Raw genomic sequence first — 23,601 nt, 5'->3', positions numbered from 1 at the left:
AAAACAGGATAATCAGATAGGAACCATGTTTTCATGGTTCGACACATTAAAAATTCTTCTCCTATCTATTATCGGATTCATTGTATTCATCATATTCCTACGCATATTGATCATTTGTGACCCTTTCACAAGAATCATGGAAAAAATTCGCCAAGCTAGAAGATTAAGACAATATGGAATCAATATGGAAGAAGCGCACGAATTAACTTCAATGATCCCAAATTCAAGCACTCAACCACCGGAAGAAATAATAGAACCACCATTCACTAGGATGACGGCTCCTACACCTCTTACCATGGAAAGACCCACACAATCACGCCCAGCTCAACCAAGCGCACCGAAACAGCGTAATATTGACCCTGTTATGGAAGAAAACTGGGAATCCGATCAAGATCGCAAATGCACAGGAAAACACACGACGTGCACTTACGTTGTGGGTTATGGAATGGTATGGGAAGACCTTTGCAGATGCTCAACAGAAGTTGAATCTAAAAACAACTAACATTAAAAAAAAAACAAAACAACTAAACAAGTTTTTATTTTTGGGTGAAAGGGGAAAGTAGTAAATGTATTAAAAACTCAAAGTATGGCACATTAAAAAAAAAACAAAAAAAAAAACAAAAAAAAAACTTCAAGTGAATTGCCTTTGTTATACCATTAGTGTTTAAACAGCCACCAAACACTCAAGTGTTAAGTAAAAGTGGAAGTTTTAACGTAGCAAAGAAACTAAAAAAAAAAAAAAAAAAAAAAAAATTATGTAACAGAACAGTGAAGACGCAGTGAAACGTAATGAAGCAAGTGATAGTGAAAGTCAACCAGAAATAAACTACTTAGTGATCGAAAGTGAAATTGAAACAGAAAGTGAAACACAACGAGATGGGCTCTTCGGGTATTATGGTTTTTACCCACCAACGTTCGAATTTAATCCAAATGCTACACAAAAGGCAACACTATCTAAATGTAGTAACTGTGCGATGAAAACGCACCCAACTTTATCGGCAGCAAGAGCAGATGCCGTTCAGAAACGAACACAAGCCATCACACGACTACGTGATCAAGAAGTTTTCTTAGAAATGATAGACGCTCCAAGGGAAGAAATAAGAAGGTGTATCATCCAGAAATTGGGTCCTGCTGCATGGGATTACCATCCGAAGGCAGAATTTCTAAACCAGAAATTTAACAACAAAACGCTACTTCATACAAGCGTGAAAGCGGGAAAACTGGGCATAACGGATTTACTGTTAGACTACGGAGCTGACCCAGATATAGAAGAGGATGGCCAGACCATCGCACATAGAGCGGCAGCAGAAAATAACAAGCTCTTGATCAGGATATTACGATACCACAAATACAAGTTTTCATCGTATAATAGCCTTGGAGAAACACCACTAATGGTAGCCATCGCCTACGGGCATGAAGAAGTGGCTAGTTATTTGTGGATAAGTTCCAACGTTGCACAAATGGCAAAGGACAACAGCACCGTCCTACATTATGCCGCCAAACATGGAAACAACACTCTCGCTAGGGCAGCATATGAAAGGAAAATTCACATTAACATCAATCAAACGACTAAACCAGGAAACTATATGGCCCTACACCTAGCCACAATGTATAGGCAAGATCACATAGCAAATATCTAATTGGAACACGGAGCAGGTCCAATATGATAACTGATGTCAATAGAAACACCCCGCGGGATTATGCGTTTGATGAACATAGGAGAAACATATTCGAAGATTGGAACTGTATAAAAAGCCGCAAGAGAAAAGCTTCTGACAATGAATAAAACTGAAGCAAAACAAAAAATTAAAGAACCAACAAAAGTTTATTACCACTACTACAACAAAAACACTAAAATGAAAACATTACGACAACAAATTGCATTCATTAAACAGAATCTTCGAATTCCTCCAGCAGGCATTCCGGTAAAAACACCGCAGACCAAGAAGTGGGATAGAAAATATCCTCGCCTGACTCCAACCACCACAACAACCTAGTGAGATGTTGAGGATAAAGATAGGGGTATCTCGCATATCCAGGATATCGGCTAAAAACAGATAATAACAAAACATTAATAAAATCGGAAACATAAAAAAAAAAAAAGGAAAACCAACTCACACGTAGTAATAATCACCGATCCAAACTCGCTGAAAGCCAAAATCGCAAGCAGAGGAAGGAGCAAAGGAATTATTGAGTAGTGAAAACAACAACAACTGCACTACCAATTCCTTGTCCTCGGGTCGAAATCGAGCAAAGAAACGAGACGGCGAAGACAATAACAACGCCCCCATCAGATCCAAAACATCATCAAAATTGCCCCGATGGCGCAACAAAAATTGTAAAGAGTCAACCTCCATTTTAAATACAAAACGAAACGACAACAAACGACAGAAAACCAAGAACCGACGTAAAAGAACGCCAAGAAAAAACTAAAGGAAGAAAAAGAGAAGAAAAGCATACAAAGATGATTGATGAATGATTGAAATCTGTAGTAGCATTTCAGTAGAAAGGAACGTAGACCATCAATTATTAACTAACACTTTATTAGCCAAAAGACAAAAAATAACGGTATAGAAAACATATCTTGTACTTTGTGCCTCATACTATAGCCCAACAAACAAGGATAACGGTGAAGGAAAGAAAGTAGGTGACAGGTAAAAACAAGTTTTCACCTAACCATTGCCGCGCCACATGCCGAAGAGAAGTAAGGAGAAGAAGAAAATCAGAAGAAAAAGAGGAAAATTGGAGGACCAATTTCTTCTTGCCGAAGGGGGGAAGGAATGTAATAGACCTCAGCAACTCCTCCCAGCAAAAGCAGCCCAACCCAGCAAGAAGGTCGTTACGAATGCAACCTTCCCTGCGGATAATAGTTAATGATAAAAGTAAAAGTTATTGTAAACCCCTCCCTTCTTAACCTTCAATCTTTTGGTATATAAGCGCATGGTTGTATCGTCTTAAGTAGAGTTAGTTTACTGGCAAATACACAGTCAAGAAACTATTACAAACTCATGGTATAACAGTGTATTCACCTTGAATACAAGTATATTTGATGATGTTTACATATAGAAGTAAAAACACATGGTATAACAGTGTATTCACATCGAATACAAGTATATTTGATGCAGTATACATATAGAAATAAAAACTCATGGTATAACAGTGTATTCACATTGAATACAAGTATATTTGATGCTGTTTACATATAGAAGTTAAAACTCATGGTATAACACTGTATTCACATTGAATACAAGTATATTTGATGCAGTATACATATGGAAGTAAAAACTCGAGGTATAACAGTGTATTCACATTGAATACAAGTATATTCCATGCAGTTTACATAAAGAAGTAAAAACTCATGGTATAACAGTGTATTCACATTGAATACAAGTATATTTGATGCTGTTTAGTATAGAAGAAAAAACTCATGGTATAACAGTGTATTCACATTAAATACAAGTATATTTGATGCAGTATACATATAGAAGTAAAAACTCATGGTATAACATTGTATTCACATTGAATACAAGTATATTTGATGCTGTTTACATATAGAAGTAGAAACTCATGGTATAACAGTGTATTCACATTGAATAGAAGTATATCTGATGCTGTTTACATATAGAAGTAAAAACTCATGGTATAACAGTGTATTCACATTGAATACAAGTATATTTGATGCTGTTTATATATAGAAGTAGAAACTCGTGGTATAACAGTATATTCACATTGAATACAAGTATATTTGATGCTGTTTACATATAGAAGTAAAAACTCATGGTATAACAGTGTATTCACATTGAATACAAGTATATTCCATGCAGTTTACATATAGAAGTAAAAACTCATGGTATAACAGTGTATTCACATTGAATACAAGTATATTCCATGCAGTTTACATATAGAAGTAAAAACTCATGGTATAACAGTGTATTCACATTGAATACAAGTATATTTGATGCTGTTTACATATAGAAGTAAAAACTCATGGTATAACAGTGTATTCACATTGAATACAAGTATATTTGATGCTGTTTACATATAGAAGTAAAAACTCATGGTATAACAGTGTATTCCCATTGAATACAAGTATATTTGATGCTGTTTGCATATGGAAGTAAAAACTCATGGTATAACAGTGTATTCACATTGAATACAAGTATATTCCATGCAGTTTACATATAGAAGTAAAAACTCATGGTATAACAGTGTATTCACATTGAATACAAGTATATTCTATGCAGTTTACATATAGAAGTAAAAACTCATGGTATAACAGTGTATTAACATTGAATACAAGTATATTTGATGCAGTTTACATATAGAAGTAAAAACTCGTGGTATAACAGTATATTAACATTGAATACAAGTATATTTGATGCTGTTTACATATAGAAGTAAAAACTCATGGTATAACAGTGTATTCACAATGAATACAAGTATATTCCATGCAGTTTACATATAGAAGTAAAAACTCATGGTATAACAGTGTATTCACATTGAATACAAGTATATTCCATGCAGTTTACATATAGAAGTAAAAACTCATGGTATAACAGTGTATTCACATTGAATACAAGTATATTCCATGCAGTTTACATATAGAAGTAAAAACTCATGGTATAACAGTGTATTCACATTGAATACAAGTATATTTGATGCAGTTTACATATAGAAGTAAAAATTCGTGGTATAACAGTGTATTCACATTGAATACAAGTATATTTGATGCTGTTTACATATAGAGGTAAAAACTCATGGTATAACAGTGTATTCACATTGAATACAAGAATATTCCATGCAGTTTACATATAGAAGTAAAAAGTCATGGTATAACAGTGTATTCACATTGAATACAAGTATTTTGATGCAGTTTACATATAGAAGAAAAAACTAATGGTATAACAGTGTATTCACATTGAACACAAGTATATTTGATGCTGTTTACATATAGAAGTAAAAACTCATGGTATAACAGTGTATTCACATTGAATACAAGTATATTTGATGCTGTTTACATATAGAAGTAAAAACTCATGGTATAACAGTGTATTCACATTGAATACAAGTATATTTGATGCTGTTTACATATAGAAGTAAAAACTCATGGTATAACAGTGTGTTCACATTGAATACAAGTATATTGCATGCTGTTTACATATAGAAGTAAAAACTCATGGTATAACAGTGTATTCACATTGAATACAAGTATATTTGATGCAGTTTACATATAGAAGTAAAAACTCATGGTATAACAGTGTATTCACATTGAATACAAGTATATTTGATGCTGTTAACATATAGAAGTAAAAACTCATGGTATAACAGTGTATTCACAGTGAATACAAGTATATTTGATGCTGTTTACATATAGAAGTAAAATTGCATGGTATATTAGTGTATTCACATTGAATACAAGTATATTCCATGCAGTTTACATATAGAAGTAAATACTCATGGTATAACAGTGTATTCACATTGAATACAAGTATATTCCATGCAGTTTACATATAGAAGTAAAAAGTCATGGTATAACAGTGTATTCACATTGAATACAAGTATTTTGATGCAGTTTACATATAGGAGAAAAAACTAATGGTATAACAGTGTATTCACATTGAATACAAGTATATTTGATGCTGTTTACATATAGAAGTAAAAACTCATGGTATAACAGTGTATTCACATTGAATACAAGTATATTTGATGCTGTTTACATATAGAAGTAAAAACTCATGGTATAACAGTGTATTCACATTGAATACAAGTATATTTGATGCTGTTTACATATAGAAGTAAAAACTCATGGTATAACAGTGTGTTCACATTGAATACAAGTATATTGCATGCTGTTTACATATAGAAGTAAAAACTCATGGTATAACAGTGTATTCACATTGAATACAAGTATATTTGATGCAGTTTACATATAGAAGTAAAAACTCATGGTATAACAGTGTATTCACATTGAATACAAGTATATTTGATGCTGTTAACATATAGAAGTAAAAACTCATGGTATAACAGTGTATTCACAGTGAATACAAGTATATTTGATGCTGTTTACATATAGAAGTAAAATTGCATGGTATATTAGTGTATTCACATTGAATACAAGTATATTCCATGCAGTTTACATATAGAAGTAAATACTCATGGTATAACAGTGTATTCACATTGAATACAAGTATATTCCATGCAGTTTACATATAGAAGTAAAAACTCATGGTATAACAGTGTATTCACATTATATACAAGTATATTTTATGCTGTTTACATATAGAGGTAAAAACTCATGGTATAACAGTGTATTTACATTGAATACAAGTATATTTGATGCTGTTTCCATATAGAAGTAAAAACTCATGGTATAACAGTGTACTCACATTGAATACAAGTATATTCCATGCAGTATACATATAGAAGTAAAAACTCATGGTATAACAGTGTATTCACATTGAATACAAGTATATTCCATGCAGTTTACATATAGAAGTAAAAACTCATGGTATAACAGTGTATTCACATTGAATACAAGTATTTTGATGCAGTTTACATATAGAAGTAAAAACTCATGGTATAACAGTGTATTCACATTGAATACAAGTATATTTGATGCTGTTATGCTGTTAACATATAGAAGTAAAAACTCATGGTATAACAGTGTGTTCACATTGAATACAAGTATATTGCATGCAAATTACATATAGAAGTAAAAACTCATGGTATAACAGTGTATTCACATTGAATACAAGTATATTCCATGCAGTTTACATATAGAAGTAAAAACTCATGGTATAACAGTGTATTCACATTGAAGACAAGTATATTTGATGCTGTTTACATATAGAAGTAAAAACTCATGGTATAACAGTGTATTCACATTGGATACAAGTATATTTGATGCTGTTTACATATAGAAGTAAAAACTCATGGTATAACAGTGTATTCACATTGAATACAAGTATATTCCATGCAGTATACATATAGAAGTAAAAAGGTGTAACAGTGTATTCACATTGAATACAAGTATATTTCATGCAGTTTACATAAAGAAGTAAAAACTCATGGTATAACAGTGTATTCACATATAATACAAGTATATTTGATGCTGTTTACATATAGAAGTAAAAACTCAAGGTATAACAGTGTAGTCACATTGAATACAAGTATATTTGATGCAGTTTACATATAGAAGTAAAAACTCATGGTATAACAGTGTATACACATTGAATAAAAGTATATTTGATACTGTTTGCATATAGAAGTAAAAACTCATGGTATAACAATGTATTCACATTGAATACAAGTATATTCCATGCAGTTTACATATAGAAGTAAAAACTCATGGTATAACAGTGTATTCACATTGAATACAAGTATTTTGATGCAGTTTACATATAGAAGTAAAAACTCATGGTATAACAGTGTATTCACATTGAATACAAGTATATTTGATGCTGTTATGCTGTTAACATATAGAAGTAAAAACTCAAGGTATAACAGTGTGTTCACATTGAATACAAGTATATTGCATGCAAATTACATATAGAAGTAAAAACTCATGGTATAACAGTGTATTCACATTGAATACAAGTATATTTGATGCAGTATACATATAGAAGTAAAAACTCATGTCATAACAGTGTATTCACATTGAATACAAGTATATTCCATGCAGTTTACATATAGAAGTAAAAACTCATGGTATAACAGTGTATTCACATTGAATACAATTATATTGCATGCAGTTTACATATAGAAGTAAAAACTCGTGGTATAACAGTGTATTCACATTGAATACAAGTATATTTGATGCTGTTTACATATAGAAGTAAAAACTCATGGTATAACAGTGTATTCACATTGAATACAAGTATATTGCATGCCGTTTACATATAGAAGTAAAAACTCATGGTATAACAGTGTATTCACATTGAATACAACTATATTTGATGCTGTTTACATATAGAAGTAAAAACTCATGGTATAACAGTGTATTCACATTGAATACAAGAATATTTGATGCTGTTTACATATAGAAGTAAAAACTCATGTCATAACAGTGTATTCACATTGAATACAAGTATATTCCATGCAGTTTACATATAGAAGTAAAAACTCATGGTATAACAGTGTATTCACATTGAATACAATTATATTGCATGCAGTTTACATATAGAAGTAAAAACTCGTGGTATAACAGTGTATTCACATTGAATACAAGTATATTTGATGCTGTTTACATATAGAAGTAAAAACTCATGGTATAACAGTGTATTCACATTGAATACAAGTATATTGCATGCCGTTTACATATAGAAGTAAAAACTCATGGTATAACAGTGTATTCACATTGAATACAACTATATTTGATGCTGTTTACATATAGAAGTAAAAACTCATGGTATAACAGTGTATTCACATTGAATACAAGAATATTTGATGCTGTTTACATATAGAAGTAAAAACTCATGGTATAACAGTGTATTCACATTGAATACAAGTATATTCCATGCAGTTTACATATAGAAGTAAATACTCATGGTATAACAGTGTATTCACATTGAATACAAGTATATTCCATGCAGTTTACATATAGAAGTAAAAAGTCATGGTATAACAGTGTATTCACATTGAATACAAGTATTTTGATGCAGTTTACATATAGGAGAAAAAACTAATGGTATAACAGTGTATTCACATTGAATACAAGTATATTTGATGCTGTTTACATATAGAAGTAAAAACTCATGGTATAACAGTGTATTCACATTGAATACAAGTATATTTGATGCTGTTTACATATAGAAGTAAAAACTCATGGTATAACAGTGTATTCACATTGAATACAAGTATATTTGATGCTGTTTACATATAGAAGTAAAAACTCATGGTATAACAGTGTGTTCACATTGAATACAAGTATATTGCATGCTGTTTACATATAGAAGTAAAAACTCATGGTATAACAGTGTATTCACATTGAATACAAGTATATTTGATGCAGTTTACATATAGAAGTAAAAACTCATGGTATAACAGTGTATTCACATTGAATACAAGTATATTTGATGCTGTTAACATATAGAAGTAAAAACTCATGGTATAACAGTGTATTCACAGTGAATACAAGTATATTTGATGCTGTTTACATATAGAAGTAAAATTGCATGGTATATTAGTGTATTCACATTGAATACAAGTATATTCCATGCAGTTTACATATAGAAGTAAATACTCATGGTATAACAGTGTATTCACATTGAATACAAGTATATTCCATGCAGTTTACATATAGAAGTAAAAACTCATGGTATAACAGTGTATTCACATTATATACAAGTATATTTTATGCTGTTTACATATAGAGGTAAAAACTCATGGTATAACAGTGTATTTACATTGAATACAAGTATATTTGATGCTGTTTCCATATAGAAGTAAAAACTCATGGTATAACAGTGTACTCACATTGAATACAAGTATATTCCATGCAGTATACATATAGAAGTAAAAACTCATGGTATAACAGTGTATTCACATTGAATACAAGTATATTCCATGCAGTTTACATATAAAGTAAAAACTCATGGTATAACAGTGTATTCACATTGAATACAAGTATTTTGATGCAGTTTACATATAGAAGTAAAAACTCATGGTATAACAGTGTATTCACATTGAATACAAGTATATTTGATGCTGTTATGCTGTTAACATATAGAAGTAAAAACTCATGGTATAACAGTGTGTTCACATTGAATACAAGTATATTGCATGCAAATTACATATAGAAGTAAAAACTCATGGTATAACAGTGTATTCACATTGAATACAAGTATATTCCATGCAGTTTACATATAGAAGTAAAAACTCATGGTATAACAGTGTATTCACATTGAAGACAAGTATATTTGATGCTGTTTACATATAGAAGTAAAAACTCATGGTATAACAGTGTATTCACATTGGATACAAGTATATTTGATGCTGTTTACATATAGAAGTAAAAACTCATGGTATAACAGTGTATTCACATTGAATACAAGTATATTCCATGCAGTATACATATAGAAGTAAAAGGTGTAACAGTGTATTCACATTGAATACAAGTATATTTCATGCAGTTTACATAAAGAAGTAAAAACTCATGGTATAACAGTGTATTCACATATAATACAAGTATATTTGATGCTGTTTACATATAGAAGTAAAAACTCAAGGTATAACAGTGTAGTCACATTGAATACAAGTATATTTGATGCAGTTTACATATAGAAGTAAAAACTCATGGTATAACAGTGTATACACATTGAATAAAAGTATATTTGATACTGTTTGCATATAGAAGTAAAAACTCATGGTATAACAATGTATTCACATTGAATACAAGTATATTCCATGCAGTTTACATATAGAAGTAAAAACTCATGGTATAACAGTGTATTCACATTGAATACAAGTATTTTGATGCAGTTTACATATAGAAGTAAAAACTCATGGTATAACAGTGTATTCACATTGAATACAAGTATATTTGATGCTGTTATGCTGTTAACATATAGAAGTAAAAACTCAAGGTATAACAGTGTGTTCACATTGAATACAAGTATATTGCATGCAAATTACATATAGAAGTAAAAACTCATGGTATAACAGTGTATTCACATTGAATACAAGTATATTCCATGCAGTTTACATATAGAAGTAAAAACTCATGGTATAACAGTGTATTCACATTGAAGACAAGTATATTTGATGCTGTTTACATATAGAAGTAAAAACTCATGGTATAACAGTGTATTCACATTGAATACAAGTATATTTGATGCTGTTTACATATAGAAGTAAAAACTCATGGTATAACAGCGTATTCACATTGAATACAAGTATATTCCATGCAGTATACATATAGAAGTAAAAAGGTGTAACAGTGTATTCACATTGAATACAAGTATATTTCATGCAGTTTACATACAGAAGTAAAAACTCATGGTATAACAGTGTATTCACATTGAATACAAGTATATTCCATGCAGTTTACATATAGAAGTAAAAACTCATGGTATAACAGTGTATTCAGATTGAATACAAGTATTTTGTTGCAGTTTACATATAGAAGTAAAAACTGATGGTATAACAGTGTATTCACATTGAATACAAGTATATTCCATGCAGTTTACATATAGAAGTAAAAACTCGTGGTATAACAGTGTATTCACATTGAATACAAGTATATTCCATGCAGTTTACATATAGAAGTAAAAACTCATGGTATAACAGTGTATTCACATTGAATTCCAGTATATTTGATGCTGTTTACATATAGAAGTAAAAACTCATGGTATAACAGTGTATTCACAGTGAATACAAGTATATTTGATGCTGTTTACATATAGAAGTAAAATTTTATGGTATATTAGTGTATTAACATTGAATACAAGTATATTCCATGCAGTTTACATGTAGAAGTAAAAACTCATGGTATAACAGTGAATTCACATTGAATACAAGTATATTTGATGCAGTATACATATAGAAGTAAAAACTCATGGTATAACAGTGTATTCACATTGAATACAAGTATATTCCATGCAGTTTACATATAGAAGTAAAAACTCATGGTATAACAGTGTATTCAGATTGAATACAAGTATTTTGTTGCAGTTTACATATAGAAGTAAAAACTCATGGTATAACAGTGTATTCACATTGAATACAAGTATATTCCATGCAGTTTACATATAGAAGTAAAAACTCGTGGTATAACAGTGTATTCACATTGAACACAAGTATATTCCATGCAGTTTACATATAGAAGTAAAAACTCATGGTATAACAGTGTATTCACATTGAATTCCAGTATATTTGATGCTGTTTACATATAGAAGTAAAAACTCATGGTATAACAGTGTATTCACAGTGAATACAAGTATATTTGATGCTGTTTACATATAGAAGTAAAATTTTATGGTATATTAGTGTATTAACATTGAATACAAGTATATTCCATGCAGTTTACATGTAGAAGTAAAAACTCATGGTATAACAGTGAATTCACATTGAATACAAGTATAATTGATTCAGTATACATATAGAAGTAAAATTTCATGGTATATTAGTGTATTCACATTGAATACAAGTATATTCCATGCAGTATACATATAGAAGTAAAAACTCATGGTATAACAGTGTATTCACATTGAATACAAGTATATTCCATGCAGTTTACATATAGAAGTAAAAACTCATGGTATAACAGTGTATTCACATTGAATACAAGTATATTTGATTCTGTTTACATGTTGAAGTATAAACTCATAATATAACAGTGTATTCACATTGAATACAAGTATATTTGATTCTGTTTACATGTAGAAGTATAAACTCATAATATAACAGTGTATTCACATTGAATACAAGTATATTTGATTTTGTTTACATGTGGAAGTATAAACTCATAATATAACAGTGTATTCACATTGAATACAACTATATTTGATCCTGTTTACATATAGAGGTAAAAACTCATGGTATCACAGTGTATTCACATTGAATACAAGTATATTTAATTCTGTTTACATGTAGAAGTATAAACTCATAATATAACAGTGTATTCCCATTGAATACAAGTATATTTGATCCTGTTTACATATAGAATTAAAAACTCATGGTATCACAGTGTATTCACATTGAATACAAGTGTAAAGCATTCTCCCTCTCGGGTGAATGGCTTTACGAATTAAGACAATTTCTTGTGTAAATAAACTCAGAGGCGTATTTACCCACAATGATGATTATGTATTACTAAGCTGAGGCCAAAGGTTTACAAAACGAGTAAGGATACATGAAAGCGAGCCCAATAGGGAAACTGAGCGTGATATTCGAGACAAAGTAATTTGATCTTACCGTGGTAGCGCGGGCGTACAAGCGTGAGGGAATAATAGGAGAAAAACGGGGAACAATACTACTTGCCGACACGTATAGTATTTGGAGTACGTGTTGAGAAGATAATTCGAATACACACGATGCTCGGGGAGGAAAGAAGAACAAAATAAGTTGGAGGAATAACTAATGGATTAAAATGAATAAGCTAACACATCAAGATAAAAGTCTACTGTTCAAGAGTGAAAATTTAAGATAAAGGCGACTGAACGTCTTGCAAGCTGATACTTGTCTGACTCTTGTCAGAAAGTGGGTTCACCATGAAACGTCGCATCTTCGCGTGTGGCGTGATGTTCGTGACGCGTAGGTGCGTCATACGCGTGAGTCAGAACCCGGAAGTTTTATTTAGGTCAACATGGTTGCACATGAAGCAACTAGCAAATACGTTTGTAATAGTGAATAAGAATATAATGTGAATATAAAATAAGCATAAGCAAATAGATCATATTGTGGGTATCTTGCAAAGGTATATATATTTTGATGGCTTCGTTACATCACTCCCGGTTGCGTGAGATTACGTCCCGTAATCTGTCATTCAATTCGAAAGATCCGAAAGTTGATGTGGTCGAAGTTTTCAATTTGGGACAGCATAAACTCCGCTGGGGTAGGTCCCAACATTGGATGCTGTTATCAAAACATTGGTGGTACTCAATGTTTCGTGTACCGACGATATATCTTGTCTATAACTTAACTATATGAAATATTCAAATATCGACATCATTACTGATTGGTTTTACAAATTTTTGGTTTTACGGAGTCGTTTTGATTGTTTGTAAAGTGAAAAGTAAGCGAAAAAGATGAAGAAAGGAAAAGAAGTGAAAGAAGAGTATAGGAGGCGGAATAGGAGAAGAATTCTGGACTAAAGGATTACTACGGTAATGTTAATATAACTTCCCTATTATTTTATGCGTATTAATATTGTTACTCGTGGTTTAGAACTCGACCGCTAGATGATCTTGTTCTAGTTTACTTTTTGAGCACTAGATGGCATGAGAATGTCAATTCTTGAAATAAATAAGTCCAACTCAGAAAAATAAGACTTATTGATTCAAAATGACAAATAACTTGAACTTAGTTAAGTAAGGTTGTTATTTATCTAACGGGGAGGTTTTTTATTTTATGTTTTAAAAAAATTAGTTTGTCAGAGATGGAATGACATGCTTGAATATACGCATAGATTGTACCCAACGCGTGGTTACTCGTTGTATGCGACGCGTGGGTACTCGGGTTCAAATCCCGGGGGAAGCTTGTAAAAGGGAACAAATGTGCGTCGGCTCCAATGTACGGAAGGCGGGTCACGCTGGTTTTCCATCGTGGCCACTCCACCCCCTTCTTGTACATTGTTGCCTCGCGCTCTTCTCAGCTGTCAATTCCGTTGGCCGTGTAATTCTTGTGGGTGGCAAGAGTTGGCTGTCAGAATTGACTACTGACGATGGAGGTTTGTTCCTTTCTGGCTAGGGGAGAGTCTGGCGCTGGACTCAATCCGTGTGCGAACGGCTTTTGCATTTTTTGAAATTTTTAAAGTAATTTTTTTTTTCACAATGTAATTATATTTAATTCCAATTCCAATTGAATTTAAAAAAAAATCTTTCTTTTACTTAATCTATTTGGAGACTATTCTGATTGTTACGTCTGCCGTTTTTATTTATGGAAAAACACTACTGAGGCTACAACGCTTTGACGAGGGAAGGGAAATACTGAGAGGGGAAATACTGAGAGGGAAAAGAAGACAGGATAGAAAAGTGATAGGCGAATAACAGAATATAGCAATATTTTTTTTTTCTTGTTATTGGACTCCATCTCGATAACGCAGAGGTTTTTGTCGATTGCGTTGCGGGCGTCTGGTAACATGAAGTTGTTCTAGTTTCTCAGCTGAAAAATCTTCTTTGGGCTCTGATGGACGATCATCTGCCTTAACTTCAGCGCATTCGCGCGCGGAGTCATCTTTGTTAATTGCGTCATTTCGAATTGATGTTGTTTCGTCGTCAGACTCGTCTGTGTTGGAAGTATTATTTTCTGACGAAGGTCGATGTACGTTGACGACGTCATCTTGTTGTTGTGAACAATTTGCATCTGCCAAAAGATCACTTGTTTGTGCGGTGTCGTTTTCGGGGCTGTCACTTGCCATTGTTTTCTCGTGACCTTGATTTTCCACGGCAATGTCATGTTCTTGGGTTTGAGTCGCTATCGACTTACGGAATCGGTTTTCAAAATCAGAGGGGTTCTCAATTGGGGGACAAAGTTCTGTTTTCCACAGCATTGTCTCGTACAATGGTTTTAAACGATTTACATGCGTACGTTGACATTTATAAGAATTATCAGCTATATCTACAGTATTATTATTATAAACTTTTACTACTCTATAAGGGCCTTTATATTTTGACGTAAACTTCCTACTATCTCCATCCTTAACTACACGAATATCTAATAAGACTCTATCGCCTACAACATATTTCTTCTCTTTTGCTCGCTTGTTATATTGTTCGCGTTGACGATTCCGCGCTTTCTCGGTTTCTTCGCGAACTCGTTGGAAGCTATAACGCAAGCGATCAGTTAAATTTCCGACGTAATCAGAAGCAGATTTAAAGGTTGAAGGGGAAGCATCTAAAAATTCATTTACAGAAATATTGGGATCTCTACCGTGCACTAAATAATAAGGGGTTTCAAGTGTCGAAGAATGCGTAGAACTACGGTATGCAAATAAAACATCATCTAACATATCTTCCCAGTTGGAATGCTCTCCATCTTTTAATTCTTTTCGTAACATTGATGTCAATGTACGATTAAATCTTTCTGTTTCTCCATTGCTAGCTGGGTTGTATACTGTCGTCAATCTTTGGTCAATTTTTAATTTTTTACAAAAGTATCGGAATAATTTCGAAGTGAAATTGGTTCCTCGATCAGAAACAATAGCTTTAGGCATTCCATGCCTCACAATAATTGTTTTGTAAACACATTCCGCTGTCGTGTGAGCAGTTTGATCTTTCAACGCAACTGCTTCCACCCAGCGACTAAAATAATCCGTTATTACTAATATATAACTGTTACCATTTGGGGAAATCGGAGTGATAGGACCTAAAAAGTCCATTCCTATTACTTGAAACGGAGCTTTCGCAATTTCGTGTGGGTGCAAAAGTGCTCTATAAGTTGAAGAAGTGTTGGCCATGCAGATTTCACAAGCCTGGCAATATTCTTTAATATCAGCCCTCATAGTCGGCCAATAGTAATGATTTTTCACCTTCAAGTAAGTTTTATAAAAAGCTAAATGTCCTCCCATCGTTGCATCATGTAATTCTTTTAGCAAAAGATGACGGAGTGACAAAGGCAAAACTAATTGGTGGTTTAATTCGTTCCGCTTGCTATTTTTAGAAGGCAATTCATGGCGATAAAGTGTACCTTCTAGAATTTCAAAGTATTTAATTTCTTTCACCCAATCGGGCTTAGAGAAGCAAAATTTTTCATCGAGTTCGCCTGTTTCTAAATAATTTTTAATTGCAACACAAAGATCGTCTTCCATTTGCTTTTCGCAAATGAATTTGATATTGGTTGACGCTGGCTGAATACTAGCAATTTTAAGCGAGACAAACAGTCAGCATTTTGATGAATACGACCCGGCCTATATTTTAATTCATAATTGGTCGCTGCTAAAAGTATAGCCCATCTTCCTAATCTTCCATTGTTATCTTTTTGGTTTTTCAACCATTGCAAAGGTCTATGGTCACTAATAATTTCGAACGGTTTATTTAAAAGATAATGCCTAAAATGTTTAATTGCATCAATTACGGCCAATGCTTCCTTTTCTGTCGTTCCATATTTCGATTCAGCTTTAGTCAGTTGTCGACTTGAATATGCAATTGGATGTTCATGACCATCCTGCATTTGAGAAAGTACAGATCCTATTCCATAATCGCATGCATCAGTAAAGAGTAAAAATTTTTCATTGAAATTGGGGTAAGCAAGAACTGGGGGCGTTACTAGAGAATTGCGCAATTTCTCAAAAGCAAGTTGTTCTTCAGTTCCCCAAGCAAAAGGTTTTCTACTAAGATCTTTATGAGTTAATCTAGTCAGTGGTTTAGCAATTGATAAAAAATTTTTAATAAATCTTCTGTAATATCCAGCAAGTCCAAGAAATGACCGTACTTCGTCAACAGATGTGGGTGTTTTATAGTTCACTATCCTATCAATTTTTCCAGGGTCGGGTTTAATACCGTCTGTTGAAATAACATGACCGAGATAGTTTACCGATTGTTTTATAAACTGGCATTACTTAAGCTTTAATTTTAAATTTGCAGCCTTTAATAAGTCAAAAATTTCACGAATATCACGTTAGTGATCTTCAAAAGAGTCCGAAAAGATGATGACATCATCCAAATATACTAATGCTTTACTTCCTAAGACGTCTTTTAGTACGTAATTCATTAGTCTTTGAAAAGTAGCCGGTGCATTGCACAGACCAAATGCCATTCTTTTAAATTCATAAAGGTTGTTTTCTACTACAAATGCAGTTTTTTCAATAGCTGAGTCATCTACTTGAATTTGCCAATAGCCAGAAGCTAAATCAAGAGTTGTGAAAAATTTCTTTCCGATTAACTTGTCTAAAGTTTCATCAATTCGTGGCATTGGAAAAGAATCCTTTTTTGTAATACTATTTAATTTTCTATAATCGACGCAAAATCTAACTTCGCCGTTCTTTTTCTCTACTAATACCACGGGTGAAGCCCATGGTGAATGTGAATATCGGATTACATCCGCCTCAAGCATTTCTTGCACTTTGTCCTCTAATAATTTTCTTTGATTGTTTGTTACTCTATATGGGCGTTGTCGAAGGGGGCCTCGTCCTTGTGTATCAATTGTGTGTTTAATGAGATTAGTATTCCCTAATTCTGAATCTTTTGAAGCGAACAAGTCGTGAAAGTCACTTAATAATTTAGAGAGCGGTACTTGAAATTCCGGGTCGACATCCGAAATTACAACAGTCTCAGATTTCTCGTTAGGTTTGTGGTCTGATTTGTTTAAAGCAACTCTTCCTATTACTTGACGAATTATTTCTATTACTCCTAACTTAGTGTTTCTTGGTATGTTGACTTCAGTGAATGAATGATTTTCGACCATAATATTATACATTCCATCTCCCGATACTTTTCCAATGAATTCTTCGATATATAATCCTGCCGGCAAATTTTCTTCTGGGGTAAATATAAATGCTGTTTGAGGGGGGACATACGGAAATGAACCTTTCATTTGCGCTGAAATTACCAGCGACGTCTGACGAAATAGCGTCGTCTTTTTTACCGTTGTAATTGCCATGTCTGGTACCCTAGAGATAGCTAAAGGGCCCTGCTCATCTCTTTTTAAATAAATGCTCTTGGCTTCTCCATCAAGCCGAAATCCGTGTTTCTGGATTGCATCCCATCCAAGGATACAGTCTTCTGTAACACCGTTTGTAACAATAAATTCTTGTCTTAAAACTGACTCTCCGTACCGAACGGGCAATGTCACTCTTCCCAGTGTGTGTAATTTTCTCTCCCCTACATCGTATAAATCAAAATCAAGCTGACTGCAGATCACTTGACCTCTAGGGGGCAACTTATTAAATAATCTCTCGTGTATAATACTTTTAGACGCGCCTGTATCAAATAATGCTTGTAAAGGGATTTGGAAAATCTTTAATTGAATTCTTGGGGTCGATTCATTTGTAATGGTTGTTAATTTTCCGACTTGTCGGGATTTTAAAGGAGGCTCGATATCAACTGACCCGAAGCTACAGTTGATCCCTAGTGGTTTCCCTGGCGTTGAGGTGGGCCTGGAATGTTAGGTCTATTTGGTTCTCTTATCTTAGGACAATTATTAGATTTGTGACCTATCTCACGGCAAGAATAACAAATAGGGGGTTGTGCCTGTTCTAGATTCTGGCGTTGAAATTTGCGACAAGTAGACTGAGTGTGGCCTCGAAATCCACAAAAATTGCAAGTCATCAAAGGTTGTGAGGGATGGAGAATCACTAGAAGGTCTTGAAAAGGACGAAGTAAAATTCCTAGGTTTATTCGGAAATCTCGAAAATTGCTGAGTGTTGTTGTCGTTACTACCAAAACGTGAGAGAGAATAATTCCAATTCTTTTCGCGATTAAAAGTGGGGGTTTGGAAAGAAACCTGTTTACGAAATGGTGTGTTGGGAGTGTATGAAACGCCATCTTTTGCATCAAATTGCAGTTTTTTCACGGCCTGTGTTAGTTCATGAAGATCATTTTTAATCTCATCGCTTTTGTTTTTGGGTTCTTCCACCTGCCGATTTCCGAGACGAATGTTGGCTACTGCATTAGTCATAAGTTCTTTCTGATCAATTATGATTTGTTTAATTTCTTTTAATTCAGCATCTTTAGATTCGTAAGACCCGTCTATTTTCCTAATAAACTCGTTCTTATCGCGGTCGGTTTCTAATGCTTCTAATCGAAGGGCATAAACGCGAGTTGATGCTACAAGGTCATTGAAATCTTTAAACTCTTTATATTTCACTTTCGACTGTAATTTAGAATCCAATCCCTCAATGAATTTTTGTATCAAAATAACCGTAAACGACTTTTCGCCATAGCCCATGGGATACGCACGTTTAAAAATTTCCTGCAAACGATGGGCATAATCTACAATTTTCTCTCCTGGCTTACGTTTTGCTTTATTAAACTTTTTAAGATATAAATCTGCATTTTCATGACCATGAAAGTGATCAAGCAAGGATTCCTTAATGGAAGCATAGTCGTCTAGATTTTCTTTTAAAATGGCCTGGATAACCGAAAATGCTCGATCAGTAAATTTTGCACGTAACATCTGAATTATTTTTTCATTTGACCATCCAGATCCATCTACTATACTTTCAAAAGATTCCAGCCAAGAGTCAAAACGGGTAATTGGGCTTCCAGAAAAAGAAGGAAGTAATTGCAAACGAGAGAAGGTATGTTGATTGTTTTGGAAATCATCCAGATCTTTAACAGTAGCTGCTCTAGTGTGGGAAAGAGAGTACGCCATTTTGCTATTTGGATTGGGAAATTGGGAGGTTAAACTTCTCTTTTGCGGATTCTGAATGAGTTTTGGAATGCTAACTGGAATTGTTCCAGATACCAAAAAATTGTTTGTAGCTGATACGACTTCTGTTCCAAGAAAAGGTGTCGTCGATTTGGGTACCGATTGAGTTATTGCTGGATGTGACGCTAGTCTCTGTGTGGTGATGGCCTTGGACGTCATCTGGGTCTCGACTGCTGTAGTGCTTGGTTTTGTTGGCTTGTGGTATTCAATGGTAACAATTGTCTCAAGTTTGTTTTGGTTTGGATTAGCGTTTGTTTGATGTTCTCCGCCAACTGCACGTTGTTTGGTCTGATGACTGCTGGGAAGTTGTCCAGTTTTGTCAGAAGTAATTTTATTTCCGGGGTCAGTGGTTCCAATAGCGTAAGTAACTGAAGGTTTTTTAGGTATAGGACAAGATTGTGAATTTCCGCCAGAAACGTTTGTTGGTGGGTTAGTAGTAGACGTTCCAAATGGAAGGCAAACTCTTTCAGTTCCAGAATTAGGTGGGAGGTAAGTTCTCTTACGTCGCTTCCCGTGATCTGCACATTCGGAAATATAGCACAAACGATCTTGTTTTTCGTTTGAGTTAGTTTCCTTAAGTCGGTGATGTTGTAACTCTGTCCGAAGAGGAAGGTCAGAAACTGCCTCGCATATGTCGTGAAAATTGCCGTTAGTTCGGACGCCTGCTGTTCCGTTTTCTTCGTCTTCTTCGTCCGTATGGTGAGTTTCACCTCTAGAATCGCCGTCAAATATTTCAGAAGAGACGTTGGTTTCTTCCACTCCGTTATCTGCGGATTGTTCGGATAAAGATATGTCAATTGGATGTCCTTTAGCAACCAGATTAGTTGGGTCCGGATCTTCGGGTCGTTCGACTGGAAATCCGCTTCTCTCTCCTTCAGGCTCCTGATGGCTAGTATTAGGGATGGCAACCTGCTCGTCTGAATCTGGAAAATCTTCTCCTGATTCTTCGTGATCTCGTGGTATAGGTGGTGAAGACTCAGTGTCAACTGTTTTTCCATTAGTTGTGTTCTTTCTCTTGAAAAAACTTAAAATTGTGCTCGAGAGAGAACTGGTTTTTGACGTAGATTTGGGAGTAGGATTAACGGGTGACAATTTTGACGTAAACTTAGCTAAAAGGAAAGTTGATTGAGACACGGATGTTACCTTAGTAATATTCTTAGCGCGGGGTTTTCTAGAGTTAATGTTAGCTAACCCTGGGACAGCCACATACGCCACATTCGTTCAGTTTCTTTAACTGAGTGTCATCTTGTTTTACTTTGGGTTTAAAAATGGGTGATGCAGATTTTTTAACAGCCTCAATTGTTTTCTCTGACACTTTACCTCCTTGAAATTGATCTGGGATAGCAGTGGTTTTGGGGACAATGGGTTTTATAATAGGAGAACGCAAAAGTTTAGGGCCGCCAGTAATAACATCGTCAATCACTGTGGTTGAGTTCGAAAAATCGCAACCACCATTATGTAAAGCATTCTCCCTCTCGGGTGAATGGCTTTACGAATTAAGACAATTTGTTGTGTAAATAAACTCAGATGCGTATTTACCCACAATGATGATTATGTATTACTAAGCTGAGGCCAAAGGTTTACAAAACGAGTAAGGATACATGAAAGCGAGTCCAATAGGGAAACTGAGCGTGATATTCGAGACAAAGTAATTTGATCTTACCGTGGTAGCGCGGGCGTACAAGCGTGAGGGAATAATAGGAGAAAAACGGGGAACAATACTACTTGCCGACACGTATAGTATTTGGAGTACGTGTTGAGAAGATAATTCGAATACACACGATGCTCGGGGAGGAAAGAAGAACAAAATAAGTTGGAGGAATAACTAATGGATTAAAATGAATAAGCTAACACATCAAGATAAAAGTCTACTGTTCAAGAGTGACAATTCAAGCTAAATGCGACTGAACGTCTTGCAAGCTGATACTTGTCTGACTCTTGTCAGAAAGTGGGTTCACCATGAAACGTCGCATCTTCGCGTGTGGCGTGATGTTCGTGACGCGTAGGTGCGTCACACGCGTGAGTCAGAACCCGGAAGTTTTATTTAGGTCAACATGGTTGCACATGAAGCAACTAGCAAATACGTTTGTAATAGTGAATAAGAATATAATGTGAATATAAAATAAGCATAAGCAAATAGATCATATTGTGGGTATCTTGCAAAGGTATATATATTTTGATGGCTTCGTTACACAAGTATATTTGATTCTGTTTACATGTAGAAGTATAAACTCATAATATAACAGTGTATTGACATTGAATACAAGTATATTCTATACTGTTTACATATAGAAGTAAAAACTCATGGTATCACAGTGTATTCACATTGAATACAAGTATATTTGATTCTGTTTACATGTAGAAGTATAAAATCATAATATAACAGTGTATTCACATTGAATACAAGTATATTTGATTCTGTTTACATATAGAAGTAAAAACTCATGGTATCACAGTGTATTCACATTGAATACAAGTATATTTGATTCTGTTTACATGTAGAAGTATAAAGCCATAATATAACATTGGATTCACATTGAATACAAGTATATTTGATTCTGTTTAAATGTAGAAGTATAAACTCATAATATAACAGTGTATTCACATTGAATACAAGTATATTTGATTCCGTTTACATGTAGAAGTATAAACTCATAATATAACAGTGTATTCACATTGAATACAAGTATATTTGATCCTGTTTACATATATAAGTAAAAACTCATGGTATCACAGTGTATTCACATTGAATACAAGTATATTTGATTCTGTTTACATGTAGAAGAATAAACTCATAATATAACAGTGTATTAACATTGAATACAAGTATATTTGATTCTGTTTACATGTGGAAGTCTAAACTCATAATATAACAGTTTATTCACATTGAATACAAGTATATTTGATTTTGTTTACATATAGAAGTAAAAACTCATGGTATAACAGTGTATTCACATTGAATACAAGTATATTTGATTCTGTTTACATGTAGAAGTATAAACTCATAATATAACAGTGTATTCACATTGAATACAAGTATATTCTATACTGTTTACATATAGAAGTAAAAACTCATGGTATCACAGTGTATTCACATTGAATACAAGTATATTTGATTCTATTTACATGTAGAAGTATAAACTCATAATATAACAGTGTATTCACATAGAATACAAGTATATTTGATCCTGTTTACGTATAGAAGTAAAAACTCATGGTATCACAGTGTATTCACATTGAATACAAGTATATTTGATTCTGTTTACATGTAGAAGTATAAACTCATTATATAACAGTGTATTTACAAAGAATACAAGTATTTTGATCCTGTTTACATATAGAAGTAAAAACTCATGGTATCATAGTGTATTCACATTGAATACAAGTATATTTGATTCTGTTTACATGTAGAAGTATAAACTCATAATATAACAGTGTATTCACATTGAATACAAGTATATTTGATTCTGTTTACATATAGAAGTAAAAACTCATGGTATAACAGTGTATTCACATTAAATACAAGTATATTTGATCCTGTTTATATATAGAAGTAAAAACTCATGGTATCACAGT

The sequence above is a fragment of the Daphnia magna genome, unplaced genomic scaffold (assembly GCF_020631705.1).
Source record: "Daphnia magna isolate NIES unplaced genomic scaffold, ASM2063170v1.1 Dm_contigs167, whole genome shotgun sequence".
NCBI classification, from domain to species: domain Eukaryota; kingdom Metazoa; phylum Arthropoda; class Branchiopoda; order Diplostraca; family Daphniidae; genus Daphnia; species Daphnia magna.
The sequence above is the reverse complement of the archived record's forward strand: the minus strand, read 5'-3'. Positions refer to the sequence as shown.